The sequence below is a fragment of the Mixophyes fleayi genome, chromosome 1 (assembly GCF_038048845.1).
Source record: "Mixophyes fleayi isolate aMixFle1 chromosome 1, aMixFle1.hap1, whole genome shotgun sequence".
NCBI classification, from domain to species: domain Eukaryota; kingdom Metazoa; phylum Chordata; class Amphibia; order Anura; family Limnodynastidae; genus Mixophyes; species Mixophyes fleayi.
In genome coordinates this window covers 430,904,708-430,918,754 of record NC_134402.1, presented here as the reverse complement: position 1 = coordinate 430,918,754, position 14,047 = coordinate 430,904,708, and the positions used below count along the sequence as shown (strand labels likewise).

The following is a 14,047-nucleotide window of genomic DNA, read 5'->3' as shown; positions in this document are numbered from 1 at the left end:
ATTTCAAATCCATTGTGGTGGTGTATAGAGCCCAAAATATGAGAATTGTGTCGATGTCCCAATATTTATGGACTTGACTGTATATATGTAAATATATATATAGATATAGATATATAGATATATATATATACATACACACAAAAGCTGTATATAATATGTTTTCTGAAACGTGCTATCCAAAATAGATTCATTTAGCCATAGAATTAAGCAACTTGTAGTCAACTCACAGCCATGATTTCATACTGTGTTTTTCCTTAACATCGTTTGTTTCATAGGTCCTAGTAAATCAGGAAAAAGATAAATTAAAACCTCCTCCCCCAACTCGACAGTGGTTGACCATGTCACTTGCAACTTGTGGCAATCGTAGCCTAGTGGTAAACTTCCCCAGATAGGGTTTCCCTGGCAAGATCCTGATTGACAAAGAGACATTTACAAGTATGTTGGGTAAGGGCCATGTATCATTGTAAACCAATATTGAGGGACATAACTTATCATTCAGAGTGGGAGGACGTGCTGTAAGCGCCCTTCCTCTGACTTGTTATCTTTGGGACCAAGAAACTGTACATTGTGACTCCCCAGAGGAGCTTGCATACACTCAGGCCCCATTCAGGCTTGCAGCTGTTTGGGATCTGCACCTTTGTTTATTGGGGATTCTTTGGCCACAAATGCAGCGTCTTTTGTTTCCTATCCTGCCTACTTGGCAGCAGAGCTAGCGCTTACTCACCTGGAAAGGACGTTGCTCAAACCGCTGGATTTGTGGCTGTCCCTTGAAGCATATACCATTGTTTACTAAGCCTGGGCCTCCCAGGGTACCCGAATTTGTATCAGGCCCAGCGACAAATAGAACTCCCCGCTAAGTCCTACATGGTATGTGGTATTGAAGGTAGTAGCCACATTTACTTTATCAGTCTAAAATACAACAGGCCTTGCACAGCCTATTCCAAGTGCTTCCTGGCTGCATTATAGCTTCATATAACTTACTAATGTCCAGGTTGGAGTGAGGTTACGGCTCCAGGTGGACTGATTACTACAGGAGGACTGTGAGTCCTCTTCCTTATGTGCGTCCAGGGGCGGATCCAGAAGTTAATTGTACCGGGGGCGATTTAGGGGGGGGGGGGGGGGATTTAGCCCCGCCCCCTTTTTGAAACCTAAGGCTGCTGACGGCTGCACACTATGTGCAGATCCGTTCAGCAGAGAGAGTTAGGGAGAGAGTCCTGCCCGGCTGCTCTGATTGTGTCAATCAGAGCAGTTGGGCAGGACGCTCTCCCTAACTCTCTCTGCCGAACGGATCTGCACATAGTGTGTAGCCGCCGGCAGCAAGCCCCTGCTAGGAAGGGGGGGGGGGCGATCGCCCCGATCGCCCCCTCTGGATCCGCCACTGTGTGTGTCTGCCAAAAGCATAGTAATGGTGAAGCTCAACTTCTGTCTCCTACATGGCAGCGATATGGGAGATACGTTCACAGAGCTGATACAAGTCTGAAACGAATACCCCAGGGTGGATAGCAGAGTACCGGTGTAGAGTTGCATTGTCCCATCTGTTGTATGATTTGGCAACCAGATAAAATTATATATTTGGGAATTCTTAGAACCATAATAAGTTTTGACACATTATTTAGTGCTTAGAGCCCCCCTTCCCTTTTAGTTTCTATGAAGCCATACTCATGCATTCTCATAAATATTAATTCAACTCACAAAACATCTGCCCTTGCAGTATATGAAAAGTGCACATTAAGTCCTTGTCCACTGCCATTACTACTTAATAAGCCAAATCTCTGCCTTGTGCTTCTTTGTTATATAAGGTTTAATCTCTGTGTTTTTTGCTTGCTAGTATATTTTCTTTCTCAAAACAAAAGTGGATGGGAAATGAGAGTTATTTCCTGCTTCCTTCCTTCTCCAACTGTCCCGTTCTTCTGCGGTTTCTTCACAGGACTAAGTAAGGCTAATGTTATGAGTGTTACACAAAAATATTTAGGGAGTTACCTATTAAAGCATCAATTAATCTATCTGCCACACATACAGTGACATATTGGAGTTCATTCGTCCAGCTTGAACTTTGCAATTTGAGCGAGTGCACATAGATTTCTGCCACAGAGCAGCGGTATGTGGAGCACACGAGCAGCGTTAGTGGAGTAGCAGAGGTTTGTATACACTGAGCGGAGAAATCGGCAGAGTGTGCGTAGATGAACCGATATGCCTAGTTTTGTGGAGCAGTTCAGAAACAAGGTTAAAGGGGTTGAAAGAGTTCATTATGTCCCCTGCTGTGCAGAGGGGTGCATGGCTATTATCACTCTACAAAAGCACTTGAATTTTGCATCACTATGGCTAATGGGATGTAAATACAACCCGACGACTGATTTAACAACCGTCCAATCAGGAACTGGCTGTTATTTTAAACCTGTGCATCACTTTGACTTGCCCCTGCACTTGTAGCTTTACAAAAACTGAACAGCAGGTGTCCTAGCTGATCTTATCGAGGCCCCGTCACCACCTTTCGCCCAAGAGTCGCCCTGTGGGTCGGAGGATTAGAATACTAACCAGGCTCAATTTCTCCCAGGCAAATTTAGGGGAGGGAGGGAAACATTTTTTTCTTCTACAGGCTTTAAATATCCTGTTTTAATGAAAGAAGAACTGTCACAGAGTTGATGGATCTGATTAAAGTACCAGAACCCTGTTGTGTAGAGGAATTGGTAGGTAAAGTTTGTTTAAATAGTCCCCATTTGTTAAACACATGTGTAGGAGTAGTAGGTTCCAAGAAGTCTTAACTGCGAGTAATTTAGTAATCATTGAACCCAGGGTTGTTCATAGCTATAGCAGCAATCTTATTTCCAAATGTTTTTTTCCCAATATATTATTGGCTGCAGGGACATATATAATGTGATCTATTCTATATAATACAATATTAAAAACGAATAAAGGATTCCAGGGGCAAACGCAGGATTTGTAGAGAGGGGTTTCCATGCCACACCGCCAGTGGGCGTGACCAGCATGCTTCAGGGCGTGGCTATAATTTTAGACAGTTTTTGGCTGCTCTCCAACACTTCCTATCCTCATAATATGCACAAACAATGCTGCCTGCACTACTGTTAGGGGCACACAGCTCTCCCTTTTCGTGCAGAGCTGTGTGAAGCAGGACATACTTCCCAACTGTCCCTACAATCAGGACAAAGTCCTGACTGAGTGTGTCAGAACAGTTGACAGACTGTCCTGCTCTCTCCTATCTGTTCCTGCTGCTTTCAATACTTGTTGGGGAGAGATGGCTGTGAACAGTGCAGACAGAAACGATCTGCACACAAGCTGCAAAGTGGCTGGTCCCGGGGCAGGGTCCAGCCCCCTCAAGCACAGGCCCGGCGCTCCCATTAGGCAAGGTTAGGCACTTGCCTAGGGCGCCGGGCTCTGGAGGGCGCCACAGAATGGTAAATGACTTTAAAACTGTGCGGCGACCGCTGACCATACCTGTCACGGGCCGCCCAACAGCATTCAGATGCACGGGAAGGGGGGAAGGGGGGAAGAGGCTATTGCTCACCACCGCCGCCTCTCTGCTCCGTCTCCTCCATTCCACTCACTAGTGTCAGTGAGTGGAGGGGAGGAGACGGAGCAGAGAGGCGGCAGTGGTGGACAAGGTAAGGAAAGACGGGGTGAGGAGGGAGGAGGGCAGCCGATTTTGTAAAAATGCCCAGGGCGCCATGGACCCTAGCACCGGCCCTGTTCAAGCATACAGTATCCCAGGCTGGGAGGGGGGGTTCTAGGCACTAGGAAACCCCCCCCCCCCCTTGGTTTGCCTATGGATTCTACACTGTAATATGAGAGGAAAGCACCTTGACTTGTACTATAGATCAACATATCTTGCAATGAGTAGCTGTGCATGCACTGGTCCCTACATTTACTCAGATTATCAGGACTGGGGGGGATACAAATATCTCCACGCCTTGACCCCTCACTGCTGGCCCTAGCAGCTGCATGGGCTGCCACGGTGGTAGTTATTCCCATGCAGTGAACTGAAACATAGACAAGAGTTTGACTCTGCCCCCTGTACATGGTTGCCATTCAACAATCTGACTGTGCCCTTCCTCCATGCCACCTAGACGTGGCAGCTCTTATGTAATTGACCAGCAAGCACGTGCTCAGCCTCACCTGCAGTTCAAGGAGGACAACTATATGTTAAAATTAATTAATGAGAATGAATAAAACATAGAAAAACATTATTCAAAATAATTAATCAGAAATTGCTTAAAACACGTAAGCAGTTCAAAGTGCAAATATATATCAATAAAATTAATAAGTGTCCCATTCATTGCTAAGCTTCTGAAGTGTGAGTAATATATGCAATAGGCCATTCTCTTAAAGGATACACTTTTAGTTTTAGGGTGAAGTTCGATGAGATAAAATAAAAACACTTATTTTTCACTTTCCGTTCACCGGATCCGCTGAGATCCCTGGCGAGTATAACTGCCCTATGTCGCAATTTACTCTCCTTCTCCCTTTTGACCTGTTGGAAACTGGTCTCACTGTCATTGATTCCTTTTCCATGTGACCCTCCCATTCACAAAAATGGAGCGATCATAGGGGAGGGGTATTTCCCTTTTAGAGTGGAATGAGGCGTGGGACCATTTGGAAGGGCAGATGCAAATGAATTGAATCCCATAGATTGTAAGCTTGCGATTAATGCCCTCTTACCTCTCTTTATGTATTACCCAATATTGTTTTATTAATACAGTAAGACTTTCCTCTAGTTTCCAAACCTCCAAGCGTTTTCTGAAAACCCACCTCTGCAGGCAAGGTTTTGATATTCCTCAACCAGCATCTTAATCTCTCTCGGTTACCCTATTATCACCCTCTACACAGCTAACACAAGACAACCCTCTGACCAACATTGCTACACACAGCCCACTCAGTACTTTTACCTTTGCATTCTAGCTGGTCCATTGTGCAATATGATGTAGCACATGCCCTTGTGTTTCAAACTCCCATTGTCCTATAGATTGTAAGCTTGCAAGCAGGGTTCTCTTACCTCTCTCTCTGTATGTATTACCCAGTATTGTCTTATTAATGTTTATTCCCAATTGTAAAGCGCTATGGAATTTGCTGGCGCTATATAAATAAATGTTGATGATGATGATACCTGTCAACACGTCAATCTATCAGAAATCTGTAATGAATATATATTTGTTTAGAAAGAGCAAAATTCTTGATGTAGTTAATGATCAACCAACTGTTAGAAAATACCCACATATAAATCAGGGATGAGCGGACTCGGATTATTGCAATCCGAGCCCACCCGAACAGTGCGGATCCGATCTATAAACAGATACTCTGTAGCTTGATTTTCAGTAGGATGCAGAAAAAAACACATTTTCAAATCTTTTATATTGATGAACATAAAGGTGGTCAAACTTAAATTTACCTGAACTGTGATGAGTTTATCCCGAACCTGACTTGTGTGATGACACACTTTATTATGGATCTGACTGCTGAGTTCATTTACGTGGTGATAAAAGCTAGGTATTTCAGTGAATAGTTGGGAGTATCTTGTATGGAGAAAACTATTTGGTTAGCTTCTCGGCATGAAGTGTAGTGACATTGTTTATCCATAAAGTATGTGTTCCATATTTTACTGGCCATGCCTCTGTGTGCATATTTGTACAGATTATTTGCGTTACCTAGGAGACTGCAAGCAAGGCACTGATCCTGCTGTATAAGTCCAGTGGTACTGCTGTTTAAGTTCACTGATCCTGCCACGTGTTGGGCCACGTGTTTGTGCCTCCCACTTGTGTCGCTTAGCTTAGTCATCCAGCTACCTCGGTGCAACCTTTTGGCCTAAAAACAATATTGTGAGGTGTTCAGAATAGACTGGAAATGAGTGGAAATGAATGTTATTGAGGTTAATAGTAGTGTAGGAGTAAAAAAAAACAAAAAACTGGATTTTAGCACTTTTTATGCTCTTTTAAAAAAAAAATCAGAACCCAAAACCCTAAATCAGAACCAAAACCTTGAGTGGGGTGTTTTGGCAAAACCAATCAGAACCCAAAACCTCAAGCTAATCAGAACCCAAAACCCAAAACACGAAAAGTGGCCGGTGCACACCCCTAAAATAAATTAACAGATTTAAATATGACAACTGTAATTCCAAAGCAATTGTGGAGTAAATGTACTTTACTGGTTGATTCTGTTGTTGCTGGTTTTTTTAATGCATTTAAAACATGTTCTTGCATTAAATAAAAATTATAGAAAACATAATGCTTTTTCATCAGCACTTTTAATATAATTAAATTAAGTTTATTATTAATGCTGTTGCTTTGGGCATAATTACACTAGCACATAAGTATACGACTGTAGACTCAACTCTGCTTCTGCTAATGACAAATATGTTTGGAATCAGCTTCCAAATGGTAAATATTTACAAACAATTATCCACTGAAGATAAAAGCACTTTTGACAAAATGACTCTACTTGAAGACGAATGGCACCAAACAATTCTAATTTCCCTTAGTATTTACTTCATTATAAAATGGCCAAATCGATGTAGTTTAAGTTAAATTTTTACTTAAATAGCAACCAATCAGATTCTAGTTATCATTTATACTGTACATTCTACAAAATGACAGCTAGAATCTGATTGGTTGCTATAGGCAACATCTCCACTTTTTCAAACCTGCCGTTTAGCAAATATACCCTCAAGTGTTTCAGACCAGCATTTATAACAAAACTGACTAATACTTTTGTAAAGGGTGCCAAGCAATGAAAGAAATTCCAATGCTCAAAGTTGTATTTACCATTGTTTACTAACTTTATTTTGGTCCCATTGTAGACGCTGAGGGCTTGGTGCAGTGCTCAGGTTTTGGAGCAGAGTGTCGCATTATGTAGGAATTATTTCTTACATACAAAGCGCCCCAGCTCCAGAAATGCGGCCCAGCTGATCTCTGCCACATCAGAGGTGATGGAGGATTTTTACCATACTTGCCTACTTTTAGGCACTGAAACAGGACAGGGTGCGTGACTAGAGGGAAGGAGGGGGCGGGGCGCGGTCAATCGTGTAATTTTGGCCCCACCCCCCGCACCAGAGATGTTTTTATTCGGGAGGTGGGGCCAAAATGACACGATTCACCACAGATTGCATTATTTTGGCCAGGTGTTTGCTGGATGTGGGAGAATTGCCTGCTCTCCCGGGAGTCCGGGAGACCGCCCCAGATTTCGGGAGTCTCCCGGACATTCCGGGAAAGTTGGCAAGTATAATTTTAACGCACAGAGGTGAGAGAGTCATGCACACGCTGCATGGTGATGAGTAGCTCCGCCCTGAGCCCTCCCACGGACCTTCGTACGTAGACCAGTGATAGGCGATAGATAGCCCACAGAGCCCTCACCTGTGGCCCCCAGCCCCTTACTTCTTTATTGCCAATTGTTTTTGTTACAGCTTGTAACACTTCTTAAAAATGCCTTCTGATATGTTATGGCAAATAGGTGTCTCTTTCTTTGATTAAATGTATTGTTTTAACTTATTACTGAGATTAAGGTTAATGTACGGCCCTTTTGAAGTCTAGAGGGCCCCTGAAGGTTATCAGACTGCCCTGTCCCTTACATAGACCCAAGAGTATGGTGTGCTGAGATAATGACTATCACCCATGGTCTGAAAGGGAGAGAGGGGCTATCAAACTTCTTTCATTCCACAAAGTTTCTGAACCTTCTGTTTATATATATGTACACCATTCTAAAGTAGCTCTATTAAATATACCATCTAAGAATAATTATTGTTTTCTAAACAAACACAAATGAAACAGCTAAATGAAAACAAAACAGAGGGAGCGCCAGGGAGCTAGAAGTAATCATGCCAAATATCTGTCATAAATAAAGCGCAATCTGTAATTAAAAGAAACATTTATTACAGAAATATAAAAACATATGACAACTAAGATTAATAATATTATGTAATAGTCAAACAAATTGCGTCTCCACATATATTTCAATTGTTTATCTTGTAGTATATATATTGCAATAATTCCAAACATCCAGATCACTTAAAATAAACAGATGTAAACCGTATGTAGTGTGCACATTAAGTCTCACTAAGACAGCAACTCGAACTGGTTCTTGATGTTCCAAATGTTTCAATGGCGCCAACTGAAGATCCATTTCTCAAACTGAAGTGAGTGGCCAGTTCAATTATAATAGAAAAAAATCGACTAATGAGCTGTGTTGAAATGTACATCACTGTCCTCAATCCCGGTGGTAATCAGTACCCCGATTGGAATACCGACACCCACTATTCCTACACAAAAAAAACCAACAACGAATAGTAAAATGACGAGATGATGAAAATATACACTTACCTTCACAGCGACGATGTTGATTACCAAAGACTCTGTTATGCGGCGGCTGGTAATTCCGAAGATGCTGCATGCTGGCGCTGGATTGGGACGTCAATGAAGACATTTAAAGAGGTATGTTAATCATAGGGTTAGGGTTAGGGTTAGGGTTAGGGATAGCAATAGGCTGCGCCAAACGTCCGTTACTTACATGACATCACAATCCAGCGCCGGCATTCAGCATCTTCGGATTTACCCGTCGCATAACAGACTCTTCGGAAATCAACGCCGTCACTGTGAAGATAAGTGTATACTATCATGATCTCGTCATTTTACTATTCTTTTTTTTTTTTTGCAGGAATAGTGGGTGTCGATATCCCAAGCATCGGGATACTGTACGCCACCCCTCAATCCAACAGCATCTGGAGCTGTGTAAAATATTGCATGCATGTAAACGTTATTTAGGAGCGATCTCACCCAGTCTGGTTGTGGTGGCTGTTAGGGAGAAGGATCTCCCCTTCTGGTTAATCACACAGCCGAAGAATGAAACACGTTCTGGGTCTCTTTCCACTTTGATGTTACTCAGTCCTAGTCAGGATTAACACAGTTCCCATCTCCAAATATAGCAAGTAGAAGCACATCAGGGGTAAATTTCACGCTTATCCGCTTCTTAAATCCCAGTGCTGGACATGGGAAATAGAATCACTGACGCGTTTCTTCAGTATAAAACTGACTTTCTCAAAGATACCTGATACCTACAAATGACACCGCTGTTCTTAGCAATGGTGTTACTATAGCCATAGCAGATTGTACCAGGGACACTGTCCCGATAAAAAAAAGTCCCTAAATCCAAACTGATATAGCTTCACATTGATCCAGGCAGTTATATGATTTGGAAAATAATGATGATAAAATGACAATATATGTAACTCAGCCTAATGTGTCAGATTGTTACTATAACAATTAGTACTGCACCCTTCTGGATACTGACTGGGGATGGAGCAGACATTGTGGTGGGTATATGACGGTGTGGAGAGGGGCCCATCACGGTTTTGTTATAGGGTTCAGGCTTTTCTAGTCACACACAGTCGCTTATGTATCATTCTAATATTTTATTTGCAAGTAGGCATAGGCCAAAATCCTGGGGGTAAATTTTGCAGAACTTTCCAACATATTGGGTCAATAGTTCTCTTTACGTAAAAAATCAATTTCTTTTATCTCTGGTCCAAAGAGCATTTAAAAAAAAGATGTATTATGGTTAAACTATAGTTAAAATGTACATTTCTTTCATTTTATATAATGTTATAGAAATTGTCCTTAAAAATAATTTTTTTTTTAGTAAATAATCTTCCTACATTTCATGTTGCAAATTTTTTTAAAAAATGCCGGAATTTGGTCATATTGCTTCTTGGAGATGTGGAGACTTTCGGTGAGCTCACTCTCTGGTGGCTGCCCTTGGGCACCGCTGCTGTAAGCCATAGTGACCTGTCAGATCCTTCTAGTACAATTCAGAAAATTTTAGGGCATATATCCTCAACTCATTCTACAAGTTCCATTGTTGTATTATAATAAATATGGCTTGCAAAATTTGTTATGTGTTGTAATGACATGGGGATGATGTTGTTCGTCATTAATATTATTATGGTTTATTTATATAGCGCCAATCATATGACGCAGCGCTGTGCAGAGAATATGTAATCATTGCCATCAGTCCCTGCCCCATTGGAGCTTACAGTATAAATCCCCTACCACACAAACACACACTAGGGTCCACATGCTTCTTTCCCAATGCCATTACTCCCCCCCCCCCCCAAGATACAAGCCGGCTTCTGTTCACGACTTCCAGCCATTGTACTTTATGTCTCACAGCGTTCTACTACTATTTTATCAGTTCTGGGAACACATTACTGCAGCTGAATGTTTACAACACTTTAAGTATTTTAATCTTCTTGTCCCGGCATTGTCACTCATTTCCTGAACTTCTTGTCATCTCTATGTTGTGCAAATATTTGCTGGGATGACTAAGGGTAACATTAAATAATACAATAAACTAACACATCATTAAAATTCAACTCTGATCATGGAGTTTAGTCTTCAAGATGCTGAATAATTAAACAGGGTCTAGAGACTACGTTATTTTATTCAGAGTAACTGGAGCAATTTAGTCCTGGAAGCTTACAGTGGGTGAAAATAGGCAATTTACCTGTAACTCTATTCAATTTCTTCTAATGGAAAATCCTTCTTTAGAGACATTATAGGCCTGGATGCAGTCAATGCATTCCTTTTGTTCGGAACGGCTCAAATGAAAAGATTAATAGGTCCCAGATTACAGGTGAAAAGAAATATAATCCTAGTAGATGTGAGTCACAGAGAATTGTTGAGTTATATCAAAGAGTTCCGTTGTTTCATCTCTATTACAGACTCCACTAAAGAGACGATCTTGCGGAACAAGCAGCAGCTACACTTAGTCAACTGATTCATCCACGGCTACAGTAATAGCCAGGTCACCGAAACAACAGCAATTCAACCTAAGGTAACAATGTACATGAAGGCATGATCCCACCTGAGCTACATAATGGACAGAGGAGCTATTGAATGTAGAGGTCAGAGGAATAAGCAATGGTGTGCTCATTATAAGGCAGCATAACGTAGGGTAGTAATTTAAAAAATGCTAATATTCTTCTTGCCAAAGTCAAAATTGGGGATTTGTACCTTATAACTACATCTAATAAAGCTGAAAAAGAAAATAGTTGGTACTTATAGTGTATAATACACTATGTTGATCTGTTTAAGCCAGAGGGATAGGGCCGTAACTAGGGCTGTGTGAGAGAGGCAACTGCCTGGGGCACGAAGCTGAAGGGGAAAATAACATTTTAGGTTAATTTAGTTAAAATTGAGGGAATGTGGGTGTGAATTTCTTGTTTCAGGCACTAAAATGTCTAGTTACACCTCTGGAGAGGGGTATAATTTCTAATGGACTACACATACTCTTGGAAGCATGGACCAGCAGGTAACAAGTTTGTAAAAATGCTAAGCAGAAACAATGGACCTATGCTCAGTGTTGATGGCAATGTGGCATGTGATCCTCAACTACCAGAATTGCTTTGCGAGGTGTTAAACTATAGCAGCCCTATTTCCAAGGATCTTGATCTATTCCACAGTATTCGGTTGCCCCCAGATCCTATGCTCATAGTAGTAATAGCTGTTGATCACAATATTGCCAATGGTGTGGACTGAACACAAAAGGAGGTAGTGAGCAACTGTGATGGAATCAGAATAGTCTGAAATAAACTGAGATCAGGACATGCAGGGGTAAATGCAATTCCATTTAAATAGGCCAAGATCAGGGCAAGCAGAGGTAAGTGCAGATCTGTTTAACAAGCAAAGATCAGGAGCAGGAGAAGACAGCAAGTTCCAATAACAAACCAGGTCAAAAACAAGGAGACAAAATTAGGTCAGGATAAAATAGCACACTAGAACTATCTCTAGCACTGGTGTAAAACCTGAAGTGGTTTATAAAGCCAGAGGAACCAATGACATATAAACAGGCGATTAACTGCACAAGTATGGCAACACTAATTGTAAATAACTAGGCTGATACTGCCTATCTCTGGCTAGAAGCCAACAAAAGCAGAGAGATGGTTGAAGTTTACATGGAGACCAGCTTAAATGAAAGCGCCACCTGCTGTTGCCTGACAGGAAGAGGACGGAGGCTGCTATTACTAGGCAACCAGACCTGCAATGCAGCAAGCGACCGCCACGTCTCTTAACACTAAGACAGATTTAAATGGTACTACAGTTTGTTGATTTGAATTCAAATAAGGATTTTACCCTATTATGCACATAGAAAGAAAGGAGTGATTATCATCATCATCAGCAGCTTTTTCTATAGCACCACTAATTCTGCAGCGCTGTACAGAAAACTCACTCACATCAGTCCCTGCCCCATTGGAGCTTACAGTCTAAATTTCCTAAAACTGACACACAGAGAGAGAGACTAAGGTCAATTTAATAGCAGCCAATTAACCTACTAGTATGTTTTTGGAGTATGGGAGTAAACCGAAGCACCTGGAGGTAACCCACGCAAAAACGGGGAGAACATACAAACTCCACACCGATAAGTCCATGGTGAGGAATCAAACTCATGACCCCAGTGCTGTGAGGCAGAAGTGCTAACCACTAAGCCACCGCGCTCTGATCCCACGTTATAGAGCAGACAACATGTTTATTGCTTTTACTTAAGGAAACTGTTGTCAATTACCGTATTTCCCCATGTATAGGACGCTCCACTGTATAAGACGCACCTATATAAATCATGTGAAAAAATTGAGGATAAACATTATCCTCAATTTTTTCGCAGAGTATTTGTGCAGCTTATACAGAAGAGAGACAATGCTACAGTGAATTCTGACTTACCCTGTCAGATGACTCCTCTGTCCGGTAAAGTCTTCTCTCTGTCTGATCCTGATGCTGGAAACCCGATTAAGGTCCTCTCTGCGATGTCCGGATGTCCTTTCAGGACCTTGACAATCTTGGACATCGCAGAGAGGACCTTAATCGGGGTTCCAGCATCAGGATCAGACAGAGAGAAGACTTTACCGGACAGAGGAGTCATCTGACAGGGTAAGTGCTACTACCCCTGTATAAGACGCACCCAGTTATTAGACCCAAAATTTTGGGGGAAAAGGTGCGTCTTATACATGGGGAAATACGGTAACTGTAAACGCAACAACAGTACCCTGGTCTACTGAACCAGTCTAGTGTTTTACGCGGCCATTACTGTCAGTATACTGTACTCTGTGTCAGTGTCCGTTCTTGCCCTCCCACCTGTGACCAAGCGGGATATGATGTTTTGATCATTCACATCCACTACATACTCCCCATCAATCCCAATTTTTGTAGGATAGTCCTGTATCTCCGCAATAAAAATAGGTCTTAGAATCTGGGGACATGACCAAACCAGAAATAGGGTTCGTCTGGAGTTACTTGGTGAGTGATCGAGGTTGATATGGAGTGTGCCTAGTTTTTTTCCAATTTTAAAATGAGGAATATTGATAAATATTACAGTGGATTATAATGTTTAGAGCATTTGTAGTCAGTGGAAAATGACACCCTTAGGGGCATATTCAATTAAGTGCGAAGTGCCTCTGGAGCGGACCTGAAGGCACTTCACGTTACCACAGCACCGCACATTTCCGTTGGCACCCCCTAGGGTTGCGAATTGAAATCCGTGATGTTGCCATAATAACAAAAACAAATGCGCAGCTGCGAATAGCCACAATGATGTGGCTTAATTGAATATGCCCCGTAGTGTTTATGTGGCAGATTGGATTAGGAACCTTACAGTATTTCTATCCTACTCTCTCCATAAAAGGGTACTGGCTAATGGTCAGTTAAGACTTATGAACCAGACCCCTAAAGCACTTACTGGAATCCTGCAATAACTGTCATGATCCGCAGCGGTACGCCGCATCCTGGCGTGATCTAGCAGCCGGGAGCTTACTCTAGTTTCTATGCTCCATTATTATTCTTTGGGATTATCCTTGTGGTATAGATGTAGGAGGGTGTAGGGATATCCTCCAACTTCAGGGGGAGCTCTTATATGATTTAAAGTGATTCATTTATATTTTTATACATGCTTCCTGGTTATGTTATTACCTATGCCAGTTCTAGCTAGTAATTAATTAGCAGCCTCCTGAGGCTGATTGTCAGCCCTGTCCTCCTTTGTCCTGATTGGCTCTTAGTACTAT

The 14,047-nt window shown here is 42.0% G+C and overlaps 1 non-coding gene across 1 annotated transcript; it reads left to right on the top strand.

The window, feature by feature from the left end:
• The first annotated feature begins 5,403 nt into the window (after window positions 1–5,403).
• On the top strand, window positions 5,404–5,475 carry LOC142137226 (small nucleolar RNA SNORD50). The gene has a single exon (XR_012687870.1). It is a non-coding gene; the product is annotated as a small nucleolar RNA SNORD50 (small nucleolar RNA).
• Window positions 5,476–14,047: the final 8,572 nt, after the last annotated feature.